The sequence below is a fragment of the Coloeus monedula genome (genome assembly GCF_965178545.1).
Source record: "Coloeus monedula genome assembly, chromosome: 5".
NCBI classification, from domain to species: Eukaryota; Metazoa; Chordata; class Aves; order Passeriformes; family Corvidae; genus Coloeus; species Coloeus monedula.
Genome location: NC_138785.1, coordinates 45,774,830 through 45,789,259, shown reverse-complemented (window position 1 = coordinate 45,789,259; position 14,430 = coordinate 45,774,830).

The following is a 14,430-nucleotide window of genomic DNA, read 5'->3' as shown; positions in this document are numbered from 1 at the left end:
ATTCTCCCCACAATCAATCTTGAATTTATTGAAATACCAGACATCTTTTAATGGGAGTTTCTAGCAGAAGTTGGAGGTGTATGTAGATTTCATACTTCTCTTTTAGTATCCAAGCTAAGAATAAAGGACAGCAAGAACTGGAGGTAGGGGGAGCTGATGCTCACGGCAGTGTTTAGCCCAGATAATGTCTTTGCCGCTGCGACTTCCCTGAGTGTCCTTCATAAGAGCTGGTCCTCAGCAGCCACTCCCCGTCAGGGACACCAGGGTGATGCTGTGCACACCCACAGACAAGCACACACACACACACACACCGGGTGCCGTGGCAGCACACAGCCAAACACACACAGAGATAGAAGCCAAAAGAGCAGTCCAGGAACAAAGAGGCAGGAGGAGTCTTCCGTACAGAGTTCCAAAGGATAGGTTTATTGGAGAGATCCAGGGACGAAAGATCCGAACAATCGGGGGTTCCAAGGTTATATAGGGGGAGGTACCATGGGCAGGCAAAGCGCCCTTAACCAATAAGGTGAGGGCCAGGGGGAGGAGCAGACACAAACTGACAGGGTTGGAGCCAATAGGGAAGGAAAGGGGTGGGACCGGGGAACCACAAACCAATAAGGCTTCAAACAATGTGGGAGGTTCTAGAAAACATGGATATTCAATAAGGAACATAAAGAAAAAGGGGAGGGTGGCCAACGGGCCAACCAGCTGACATTAATCTATATAGCACAGCAAAGATCTCACCATAACCAAGGGTGAGATTCTAAACTTCAGTACCGGCCCGCCAACAATCTCTGACTGATCCAGGGCCTTGCAACTCCCCAACAGGTCCCATTGCGGCCTCAACCGCTGCAACAGGAACAATTCTATTAAAAGCTTAATTTAAAAATATTTCGTTTGATAGGTGATGCATATCAAAAATAAGTGTACCTGTTAGTATGCTAAAGCTGCTTAAAAAAGAAATAAATCCAGGGCAATGCTGAAAAGGATGATTCATCACAATCCTGATAAAATCAAGTAGTGCCACATCATGTTGTTACTGTGATGAAATTATTAGATCCATAAACCAAATTCTGTCTTAAGGAGCTAAGTAGACTCAATACCACAACTTACAAGTCAGTAACACTGATCAAGTAAATTCATAAAGAAATGAACAGTGTGTATGCATAAATTCATGAGAAACATTTAATAGCTGGCTAAGTGTTACACAGTTTTCTTGGGGTATTTTTTATAATGTTACGGCTTCTGCACATTTAAGCAAGATCTTTTGTGCTTAGTTGGTCTGTCCTAGATTCTTCTGAGTTTTCATGGTAATAACTTAATCATTCAAACTTAAATCCTCACTCAATGCAGAATTATTGGAAACCATCACTAGAGCTGATCCTTTTGCTCTGCTGTTATCAAATTTCATTTATTAGTTTCACAAATGTGTAATTTGTTTATCTGGTTTCCAGTGTTAAATCTTTTATGCTTCTGTTGGTCTCTTGGGTAGCTCTGACCTAATTTTCTGTTACTTTAAATAAACATACTGTTGATTCTTTGACCCTTCAGTGGTCTCAACCATGTCATCTTCATCACAATCCCATAGTGTTTTTTAGAGAAGCCTCTTCATTTTTTGTGGATCGTTCTTATGAATTTTACTAAACATGCAAAACACTAGAGAGGACCAAGTATATAAACTCTGATATTTTCTCATTCCCCTTTTAATTTAGTATCCTGCTTTTTAACTTCAGTCATATATGCTAAAATACATTAATCTTTTTGTTTGATGCCTCATCAATTGATCCCAGTGCAGTTATATCTTAAGACGTGAAATCTGTCTATCCTTTTCCTTTCACTGGTTGTAGATTTCACCTTGAAACTATCGGTCTTTATGTGATGAATTGTCCTCAGGCTAGTAAAACTTTGCCTTTAACAATACTAACAACAATGCATACTGATGATCTGTCAGGAAAAATGTAACATTATGTTGGCCTGCCTAAAGCAACAGTTAAAGAAAACTGAAATTGCTTTAATGCTATATGCATGACCTCAAGCATCAACTTCACTATCCTACTTAAAAAAGAAAAAAATTCAAATGTCCTAAATTATTTCTGTTCTCTGGAACTGAACAACTCAGTCATGCCTGTGTGAAACATCATGCGGTGGTAAAAAATGAAACAGTAACAGAACCTGCTGTGCATCCTCTTTTCTGCAGTGACCTCCATGTAGCAAAGATAAATCAAAACTGAGGTGGATAAACATAGCCGGAGTCAAAAAATGGAGAAAGACTTTTTTTTTCTAATGTGCATAAATACAAGTTCTGAGAATTCTGTACTTTCTTTGACCCTAGTAATGCCATTGTTAATTTCTATAACAGCAAACTGTCCCTAGGTGTGCTAGATATGAGTGCAGGTCTATAAGGTGCTCTTTAGAGGGCATGTGTGTAGGAAGGGACAGTAATTTTGACGGACGTTTTTTGATTCACCTCAGACATTTTCCAATTCGGATTTGATTTTTTCCCATGATTTTCTTCTTGAAGGCTAGGGTTGGGAAAAATTGTTTAATTAATATTCTGGTAAAATACCCTTATACAGTAAAGCATTCAAATGGGAAAGGTGATGCAAAGTGGGGGTCATCATGAAGGTTACTCACTGAGCGAACACAATCATGATGGATGAGCTCACATAGAGCAAATCTCTCTGCAAGAGCCATTTTTGCCATGGCAGGACTTTTTCATGGCTGTAGTAATCCACCTTTTTTATGAGAACCAGATGAAATTTTTCATTTTGCTATAACTTTCACTTTAATTGATATAATTAACTATTGAAAGATTATGTAATAATTTTATTTTATACTGTTGAACATTTTCCCTTTATAATTCTTTCTGGATAAGAAAAGTGTGTTGATATATGTTAGAGAATGTTTTTTTGAAGCCTTCTCACCCTAGTATTAAAGTGAATAAATGATACATTAAATATCAGATACTCAGTGACTGAGTAATAAAATTTCATTATATCAACACAGGATTTCATCAGTCAACTCATACACATGGGAGTGACAGAGAGACTATTCTTCCCTATAAACCAAAAGCATGAACTCTAAGTTAACTTTGCTAGTCAGGAAGGAGCTTGGAGGGCTCTCTGGAAACCACACCTTAGGCAGTTTCAGTCCAAAAAGCCTACAGAATATGAAAGAGAGGGTGCTAAGAACAGAACAGAAGACATCAATACACTAGCACAGTATTGTATTACTGGGAATTTTAGGCATGTAAATATTTGTAACATTGCTTCAAAAGGATGCAGTCTTATCCACGCTTTACTGATATTAAAAAAAAAGTTCTTGTTTTTTTTTTTGTTTTTTGGGGTTTTTTTTAGCTTTGGCTACAAGTAATTAACTGCCCTATATTGTTTTTTCTGCTTTGTTTTCTGAATGAAACTTCTAGCAGAGTTTCATTACTCTTAACACTTTAAATTGTTCTTTCAAGCCTACATTTTATCATTTATTGTTTTAATCTCAATTTAAATGAAATGAGCACCTAAAAATTCTATTTTTCCATAATTTTTCATTAAGTAGCTTTTGAAGGAATTCTTTTAGAACCTGCCTGCGGTTGAATGTTTCATTATCCAATTATCGTTCATAGCCACTGTATTTTAGTATTATTTACAAGAGTAATGTGAAATTTTTTTAGTTAAACCATAAAAAATAATCAGCCTTCTGAACTATGTATTGATGGAATGGAAAATACATATTCTTTATTGGGTAGCAGAGAAAATGAACTAAGCTGTGCAAAGCATGATAAGTAAAAGATGCCTTATTTTCATCAAAAGCCCATAAATGTTAAGTCAGACATAAAGCATTCATTCATTGCTTGGGGAAGAACAGTCAATGCAACAGGACACACAAATTGCAAGATGCCCCAGAGCTTGAAAAATCCTCACATTCACTGTATACACATCTACCCTTGTTGTAATTAAATTAGTTTCAGTAAATAAATCCTGTAAAATATTGAAATTGAAATTAAATGCAAGTGAATAAAATAATTATTTCTTGGAAATATACTGGAAAAATATTAGTACGTAGAATAAAGAGTATTTGCAGACACAGAAAATGAAATTTATTAATAAACCTGAGCACACTAGTAACAGCTTTTTAGATATTCCATGTTGATTTCATGCACAATTAAATTGAGTCACCTTAAGTTTATGAATTGGTACATATACTTCTGATAAATACCAGGATTCACATTCTCACATTCTGATCTATAGTGCCCAGCAAAATTGGCTACTTTCAGTGTTTCTAGTATCCTATGTCACGTCTCTTAGCTGCTAAAGATGCAGTTCCCTTATAGACAGAAAGTAAGGGTCACCAGCTATGGTAGTAGCATTTTAATCCAGTGACACTGCTGTATTTGTATTTCTTTGCTGTTATATCATTGAATCTTTTACACCTCTTAACTCTATCAGTGCTACCTCCCTGATTATTGTAATCTTCAGCCCTTCCCACTCTTCTCTCCAAACTTTTTCACTACTAGTAGTCCTCTCTCTTCTCCTCTCAGATCCTTTCCTATACATGACCTTACACATCTTTCTAGACCTGGGTTATCTTTTTAGTTGCATGTGCTCAGCACTCTCTTACTTCTCCCCTCAGCTCTCTACAATTCATCTCTTCATGAAGTTGTTCTTGCTGGCTTTTCCCTTTCATTAATCCCTTCACCCTCCAGCACCCAGCCAGTTGCCATCTGTTTTGCCTTGGTTTGTATATCTTGCCTAACAAGCTTGTCAGCTTTTTGCAGCAGTGAACATCTTTATACTGATACAGTCTTTTAAGCTTGTGGCACTTGTATTTATGTTTTGAAATGATTAATTAATTAATTCCATGAATGGAAAAACTGGTGAAATTGCTACAACATGTATGCTAGTGCACACTGCAGGTCTAGGAGTTGAAAGACCTACCAGGCAAAGCTAGAGGCAGTACTGCCATTCAGTAGTTCCTTGCTTTTGCGTTTGTACAGTTAGTCTATAGTCATGCACAAGTCTCTCTCTCTCTCTCCGTGTTCCTGTTTCCCAATCCACGGGACTTGGTAAAACACTTAGAAAGGTGTGACACACAATATGTATCTACATTTTCGAAATACAAAGTTTCCTTCCAGATGTACAGAAACAGCAATATCATTGGAAACTTCTTAATTTATTAAAATACTGAGGATTTAAGAGTCTGCAACCCTACAGAGCCTTGCTAATTGCTATATACTCTCCCAGCTCTGGGGCCACTTCAGCAGTAAAAGAAGATGGTTTTAAATAAACCTGAAACATCCCCTGGGAGAGATTTCTCACTTAAAGTAGTAAGAGCAGATGCAGAACTTGATTAAAGAGAACAGATGTTTGAAGAGTGTTTTGCTTTCTAATTTTTTTTAAATAGACAAATTTAAGTTTCAATCACTCATGTTTTATTTGATAACTTTCATGGTTGCTTAGTAATTACTAAATGGAATATAAGAACTTAAGAGATTATTACACAAATGTCAAATGACTTTTCAAATTATGTTTTGAAGTCCTTGTTTATTCGTTTCAAATAATTTTGGTGCTATGTTTTATATGCATTTTTCAGCATTTAATCATGTTTTCCTTTCTTTTCAGCTTCTTAATTAAATGAATTCAAGCGGGATTCATTTAGAGCTGCTTACCATGAAGATAAGCTATAACTGCTATTTTCAGCCCACCAATGTCACATGTATTCAAGAATCTTTTGTTGGTTCATCTGTTTTTGTGATAATTTATATAGTATGGTGATAGAGAAATGAATGAAGTTTTATGCAATGAATGCGTAATTTATAGAAACATATAGTAAACATCTCATTGGGAAGCACTAAAATGTAATGAATATGATGTGCTCAAGAATTTAAATAAATTTCAGTATAATGGTCTTCTGTTTAAGTCTTCCTTATTAAATGTACTACATGGATCCAAAGGATATTTCCAAGATTTTTCACCTGAATTTTGTTTTGAGATGTGTTTTAGAGCTGAACAAAATAACATTAGTTCTTTAGCTACTATTAAGAGATACAAACTGGTGGAAACTGTCATTTTTAATGACTACACCATGCCCCACTTTGCTTTGTAACGGAGTACTTTGTATAGAGTCTCTGATCACCTCTGACAAGCTGAGCCACTAACATAAAATGATATTCTACACATTTTCATCCTGGAGTTCTTTTCCTGACTCAGCAGTATATAGAATACATACATTACAAATTCATCTCTCTCTTAGGCCAAAGGATGCAATTCATACTGGAATTCATTGTGGAATCTTGAAGGCAGGAGGTCTTACATCAGTCAGAACTCAGATCCTTTTAAGCCAAGTCTGTGGTGACAAAATGGGAGGGTGGGGGACAACAATATTTCATAACCCAAAACATGCTTATTTTCTGACATAGCAGAAGAAGGAAGGTACTATCCTGAATGATGCTTGTAACAGTACAGTACAGATGAGTCTGTTGGAACTGGAGTTACAGCAGTTGCCAGTTTTATGTGTCCACCCAGTTTTGTAAAAAGCTTATACAGGAATTAGTAACGCCATTTAAAAATGCCATTTTTTTAGCTGTTCACATCTCATATTATGTGAATTACTCATAAATCTTTTTATACACCTACATAGTATATTCTCAGTGGCTCAGGAAACAAGCATTATCACATGATACTCTACCTCAGTCCTACTTCTTTTCCTCCCTACTGGTAGTTTTCCAGATGGTACTTTTCCAAGGTACTAAGCACTCTTAGTAGCATTTGGAATTTCTTCATTCATAATATAAAAATGCCTCTAAATATGAGGATAAGATTGACTAGACTTTACAAAACTCACTTCATCTAATGCTTTTACCTATTTCTTCTCCAGAAATACTGGTATGTTAAGAACAGGAAAACATTTTAGGAAAAAAAAAAAAAAGAGGAAAGACAGCTTATATCTTAAACAAAATCAGAGCAAGACCTACTAGTTACCCTAGTGGAAACACTAAAAGGCTGTAGAGCAATATTTAAATTAGAAGCAGGTTAAAAACTGAAACTCAAAACACCTGATTCACAGACTGATGTGGACTTTGAAGGGGGTTGCAGCTTTTTCAGAGGTGCTTCAGCTGTTATTCAGGAAGGCAGATCAGCTTGCCCATGATGCCAGTCGACTGGCACATGCCAGTGCAAGGAAGCCACGACAGAAATTGCAAGAGCTTTATGTCAGTGCTAGAAGCTTGAGAGATGGATGGAAGAATTAAATAGTATGGTATTGAACAATAGCACTGGTATAACAAGCATTCAAAACCCTGGTGGGAAAATCAATAAATCAGTAGGACAGTTATCAGGCTAATGAGTTAAGGTTGGCACAGCCAGATGTGCCATTGACAGAGTGGGGCTGTATGGGAATGGTTACATAGAGTGCAACAGCACAGACATCTTACAGGAAAAACAAGTAGCAGAGCAGTAGGTCTCCATGGTTGGAAGTTGTGTTCTAAAAAAGAATTAGAACTGTGCTACTTGATCAAGACAACAGCAGTGACTGGAAGGTAAGAGAAGGGAAACTGCAAGTTTCAGACAGGAAGTAATAGTGAGAGATCTCAAGATCTCATGCTAATGAAACTAAGTATTGCAGTTTATGATGAGGGAAAGCATTCCAGTGAAACATGACTGCCTGCTGGAACAACTAATAGGTCTCAAACAGTATCCAAATCAAAAGCAGCAGCTTGAGTAGTGCATGGGTGCTAACATAATATGTAAGAGATATTCATGGAATAGCTACTCTGTAACAGCAACCACAGTGCAGTAGGGTAAAAGTTGTTCCAGGACAGGACAATTAAAGTGAAATCTGAAATAAGTTGGGGTGTTTTATAAATAAAGACAGCTAATAATGCAAACAAACCTGCCTCCCCAAACAATAACGAACAATAGGCAAAAAGCAGACACCTACAAACAGCCTGGTGGCTGTTAAATACTTCATTAGAAGCAGATAAAATATGTGCCAGAATTCAAAAAAAAAAACAAAAAAAAAAACCCAGCACCACACACAGGTCAAGTGTAATATAACAAGTCTAAAAAAATCATCTGAAAATGATGCTCATGGTGGTAGCATGGTAGCACAAACATCATAACATACACCAAAAGCAGGGAACCAGGCAGGGAACTAGTCAGAGAGTTGATGACAAAGGTGTAAGAAGGGGCACCCAGTGATAAAGACTATGACAGAGAAGCCAAATTCTCTGCAGCAGCTAGGCCAGAAGGTTTAGGTCAATAGGGTCTAGTACATTCTATGTAATTGTTTTAAATAAATAAGCTAGGTGCTGGTAAGATCTTGGGACCAAATGGCATCTATCAAAAAGCTCTGAAGGAAATCAGAAGTGAAATTGCAGAATTGCTGAGCAAGGTGCCTTCACCTATCATTACAGATTGCCTGTGTGTCGAGGACTGACAGATTGTGAACACAGCTGTCACCTATAAAAATGAGAGTCTAGAGGGAAAGCTAAGCTACAGACCAGTGAACAACTTCCAATCCTGATGGGATGGTCAAGTTGGCAATAACGAGTAAGCTTAGTGAGAGCAAGGATAAACATAGCTGTCTGAAAAAGGTGTAGAACTTGTATAAAGGAGAATTTAAGTTCACAAAGTTTGTAGATGGCTAAAATAGTGTCAGAAAAGCACAAGGATAAAAATCCCTTGGAAAGGATTTATTAAAGAACCCTAATATGGAATTGGAAGAGATGTCCTTTTCTTGACTTGAAAACCAATTAAAAGATACCAAGAGAAGGATAGAGCTTACTGGTCACCTTTTTTGGCAGTAAAGTCAGAAATACAACCTTCCTGAAAACTGGTGCTGGGACCACTTGAATACATCTTCATCAGTAATGTGTAGAAAATGCATGTGCAGTGCAACCTGCATTACAGATAAGCTCGCGGTACTGTGCTGATAGGGAAAAAAGTCCACTAAAACTTTGATGGGTAAGACTGGAAGGTTTTGATGGGTAAAAACTTAGGAATGCATCTAGAAAAAAAAAAATCATACCTTGTTCAGCTAACACTCAGGAAAAAGACCTTGTCATAACTGAACATATTTTAGCAGAGTTGTCAGTGTGTGCTGACAGCCAAAGAGAAGATGCTGGGTGTCATCTGTAGAAGGGTTTGGGCAACAAGATGGGACAACACCACAACTACACAAAATCTGTTTATTCCTATTGAGTTTTGTGTGTAGTTCTGATTTACATATCCCAAAGACTGAGAAGTTCAAGGTACAGGGAATTGCTCAGGGAGATAGAGTTCCTTCTTATGAAGGGACATTGAAAAGACAATTCTTCAACTGGAAAAGAAAAAAAAAAAAAAAACAACTGAGGAGTGAATATGATTGTGGCTTACAAGTTTATAAATGCATTAGATAAGCTGCATAATAAACATTCACCAAATCCTACAATACTAGAACAAATTTAAAAGGAATTGATATCCTTACCACTTTTGCAACTTCTCTGCCACAGGAAGTTGAGGAGTTTCTGTCCACAAGAAACTTTAAAGGTGCACTGTTTACCATCCTTAATGCAGTAATTCTGGATGCTGGAGGAAATATGAGGGAAATAGACCACATTCTCTCTAAATAGTACCTCCAGTCAACCCAAACACAGAGTTAGGTGGGCTTTTGGTCTGACCCCCTCAGGCATTCTGTGAGCTCATTAAGAGCTGTGAAGGAGAAGGGAGACCTGAAATGAGACCTGTATGATCTACTGCAACTTTTGTTCTCTTGACAGCACAAATAAGCAGGCCTGGAAAGCACCAGCAATAAAAGAGGAGGCAGACACAGGTATTGGCAGAGCTCAGGAGGATAAAAAGCATTTCAAAAGACCCCAATCCCAAAGCATGTGGTCAGGCAAACCCTGTCGATAAAAAAGTACAAAAATTAGAAGAACATGAATACATACAATAGTGTATTTGGATCTCAAGTGTTGAGTGACAAGAATACATGCTGTCATGTTTTAAAATATATACATAAATGTGTCATTAACAGCTTCAAGACCATTCACCCCCATATGTGATGAATCAAAAATCTGTGGGTCCTCTTATGCAAATGCACAACATGTTATGAAGACCGGGAGTGAATACTGTTTGTCAGAAGTTAGAAGTCTTTCCTTCCTGTAGCATTCATAAGGAACTGATAACTCAGTTCCTGTTGTATTTTATAAGCGATAAATTCCAGCGCTATGAGCTTGTCACCATAATAACTGTAGCTTTAACAGTAGTATACAGACTGTGTTTTGTTAAGCTAGGCTGGAGTTTGGTTTAAAGAATAAACCAAAGCAGTGAGAAACACAGCTGGAGCAGAGGCAGTAAGAACTGCAAGTCTACAGACAGCAGGCAACACAGAGTCCTCCATTTTTTTACACATGCTGTGCTGTATGCTACCAGACACGCATGCTTCCTCTCACCTTCAGGTTTAGTTATCTTTCTACGGACCTTAGCAAGCATATGCAAAAACATTAGCTCCATTTTCTTTCATCCTTATGTATCAGGAGCTTCTTATTTGTGTCCTGTTTCTGTATCACAGGCCTCAAAGTTTTTATGCAAAGCTAACTGTATTTGAGGAACGTGTATGTTTTCTTGCACATTGTTAGTTTTTTAACTAGATGTTTATGTAATTGGAATAATGTGTTGTCATTAAAGGGACCATTTAGATGAAAATTAAATAAACCTGAAGGTGGAGTTAAGCAAGAAATGTCTCTTAAGAGTACTCAGATTCTAAATGAGCAGGAGTATGGTACTAAAAAACTTAATGGCATTTTCACTAGTTCATGCTTGCAGTAGTGGACACCTACAAACTTGTAATAAAAGAAATCCGTACTTGAGGATCAAAGTATAGGGGGTTCATAGAAGCAAAACCCTGGAATTGAAATTGCAAAGAAAACATAAAAAACCTAAAAAGAATCACGATTCTTTTTTGAATTTTAATTTAACTCCAGATACTCTTCAGAAAAGCCAAATAAATCTCTCTCCACAGTGATGTTATGTGACATTAACAAGGTTCAGTGTCCTGTTAAGGACCTAGAAATGACCTCCATGTGATTGCAGGTGTCTCATCAGGCAGAGTCACACACAAATTCAGGACTTCATTGTTAAATTATTTAAGATAACCTTAGAGTAAGTTAGAAATTCTGGGAGTTATTCTTCCAATTCTTCATAATACATAAACAGCTGAGTATGATTTTGCTCTCTCTGTTTGGTAGTACTGAAGGACTACATTCAAGAGAAAAATGTGATACAGATGTATGCTCTAGTGTGAGTTTAAGATTTTACATACTTGTTGAGGGTTTGGAGATTTTATTAACCCCCTATGTTTCTGTCCTAGAGGATTTTGACCCCCATATCTTTCATTTCCAGATGAACACATACATGTACAAAAGAATGCCTCATTAGGAGTTCTTAATGGAAAGACTTCTTGTTAGAACATCTCAAATCCAAGAACAGACATTCCCCTATGCACAGTCCATGTATGAACAGGAACATTCTGGTTTTCTCTGAAGTGTGAATACATGCCACATACACTAAGAGCTGTGCAAGTTCAGAGCTTTTTGTCTGTCACGTGGCAGACTGAACCCTCATCATTCATAAAGATAGGGTAGGTCAAGCAACTCAAGCCTTTAAGTTTCCTTGACATTGTCATACAGAGACAGGGGAACAGAGCTTCATGGAGTTGTTTTTAATTTTATGTTACCTATGCTAAAAATTTAAATTCCATGTCCTCCATTTACCCCAGTTAGCTATACTACTATGCAACAGATAGGTGACATGAAGAAGCAACCCAAAATTTCTTTCTTTTTGCAACGCAATAAGTGGATGATTCCCAAAGAAGCATCATCCTCTATTTTCAAGGGATGTTTTTACTGGGCATTAACATGTGTTTCTATATTTTGAGATTAGTAAGTTTCATAACATTAGGCTGTGCTGGTGCCTCTAGAAGTACTTGAATTAAATAGGGAGTATTTTTCTGGTTTGTATTTAGCCTTTCTGCCTTGCATTTTAAATGTGCAGCACAAGTATACAGAGTAATGAAGAAGCCTTAGAAGTTCTAAAGTTGGAAAGCTTTGTTTTATCTTCTAATAGTTACATTTTTGCTGCAGGTGTCTTACTCTAGAGAGAAAAAAAAGCCTCAAGGTGAGTCATTACCAAGGAGCGCTTCAGGCAAAAACTGTGCAAAATAAGAGTTTATCTAGGCTGTAGAGCACACACTTCCATAAGTATTTGTTTCCCCTCCAGTAACACTTGGTGCAGGAGTTTCATTCTTTGGTTTTAAGACTAGAGAACAGGAAGCTTTACATCATGTTTAAAGAGCTGATAGAGTCCTCTTCGGTTTTAGTTTGTTTTGTAAAAGTATATATTTTCATTAGCAATGGCGTAATTTAGCAGAGTGAAGGTAAACAGAGCTGCTTATTTATCTGAAACTATTTTCATTGGTCAAAGCTAGTGGAAGTTATTGTTTGTATTAGAAGAAGGTTGTAGCCAGTTTTTGCCCTCAAGAGGGCTATCTACCACCAGCACATCTAATGGCAAGTCATAAATCACCTCAATTCTGAGTTTGGATTTGGCCATCTATCTGTGCCAATAAAAAGTCCTCCCTAGTCAAGGCATTTCAAGCTAGGAATAATCATACCTGGTGCTGAACAGCCTTTAGTCCTTCCTTTTCTATAATTTCTCACTCTCCTCAGCTGTGTTTAACCAGTTCTTTCCCCCACCTCCCTCTTGGATAGAGCTCTCTTGGAAAGTTTGGTGGCCCAACTCCTATGGCACTTAAAATCCTCATCTGATAATTGCTGCTCAGATGCTCTGTTTTCTCCAGGCTCTTGAATCTCTGACTCACCACTTTTAAGCAAGAGCCACAGACCTCGACTAGTTTGTTCTGTGACTTCTCAGAGAATTCCATTAACTCAGATGTGTCCAGCCCCAGGCCAAAGCTCCGTGCCCTCTTATGCACGTAACCCATGACTGCCTGACCCAAGCAGCCTCTCTTCCTTACCAGCTTCCCTGCTGGTCTCCTCCTAAGGTGATACTATCAGAAGAAGGCTGGGCTGGCCCAATCCCCCTGCTCTTTGAAGCAGAATGATCTTTCCTTTCCACAGTTTACATATTATAAAATACCAAGAGGAAACAAAGCTAAAAATCAGCCTCTGCTGTACAGTCACATCAGTCCAGAGATCTTCCAAAGCAGCCCATTGGTTTCTGGAGGACAGGCTTAAAGCACAACAGAATAACAGATACAGCTCTGCAAAAATTAAGTTTGCAAACAGTATTTTTTATGAAAACACTGAAATTACTTGCACCTAAGATGTTTGATTAGCATATAATGCAACAAAAACTCGAACACAGAGAATATGCAGAAAGAGCAGAGTAAGCATTTCTCATTCAGGGAGAGCAGGATATAGTCACAGTTCATTGCTTTATAATGCTGCCTCCGTCCTGAAGCTATTGTAGGTTCATTTCAAACATACCCTCACAGCTCAGTTATTTAGAAATTTTTATAAGTTCTGAGAATTTTAATGAGCATTTTAAATGCCTCAAGACTTTACTGACAGTTATGGTACAACTTCATCCTATATCCCTTCTTGTAATCACATCTGTCAAAACCTTTAGCGCAGCAGTGCTCAGCTCTCATGCAGGAGCTATGTTACTGGAATTTCCTCGAAGGAGGATTTCCTGCTGGGCCTGTAGCTCCTTCCCCAGACTGGTTTCACAAAAAAAAAAAAAAAAAGTGTCTAAACCACAGGCACACATATTACAGCAAATCTGAAGGCTGCATTTTAGTTCACAGAATCAAAACAGTGAAAGCATTCATGCCGGTGCATTATGACAGTGAACAAAGCCACTATAATGTATAGTTAAGGGAGAAAGACACTGAAAAATCTAGCCACAGATCTAGAAAAAGGTTTTTTTCGTGTTTTAAACTGTTGCCAGGTAAGGCAATTCTCAAGAGGGTCAAGAAAATTAGTCTTAAATGGCTACATAGGTAAATATCAAAATATCATAAGGTCCTAAGACATCTGTCCCTACAGAGACTCCTGCTAGGAAATATCTGAAATCTACATGTTTTCTCAGGGATGCTCATGACATCAATGTTCTCTAACAGACAAGTCACGGTTACTCACATCCTACTGTTCATACCCATTAAAAAAGCCCAGAACAAGAGAGATGCTACAACTCTGTTCAAGGATACATTAGTCACCATCAACAAACCAACCAGCTGGTAAAACCCCTGAACTATCAAGATACTAATTTTCACATTTCTTTTTAACTCACTCATTAGAATTTTTTTCCTCAGAGCAACACCAAATAACCTACACCTTTTTCCCTATGTATTCAGGGACATTTGAATGCCTCTGGAGACTCTGTTTATAATAAAATTTAGTTTCATGAAAACCTGAAAAACCCATTTTGATCACTA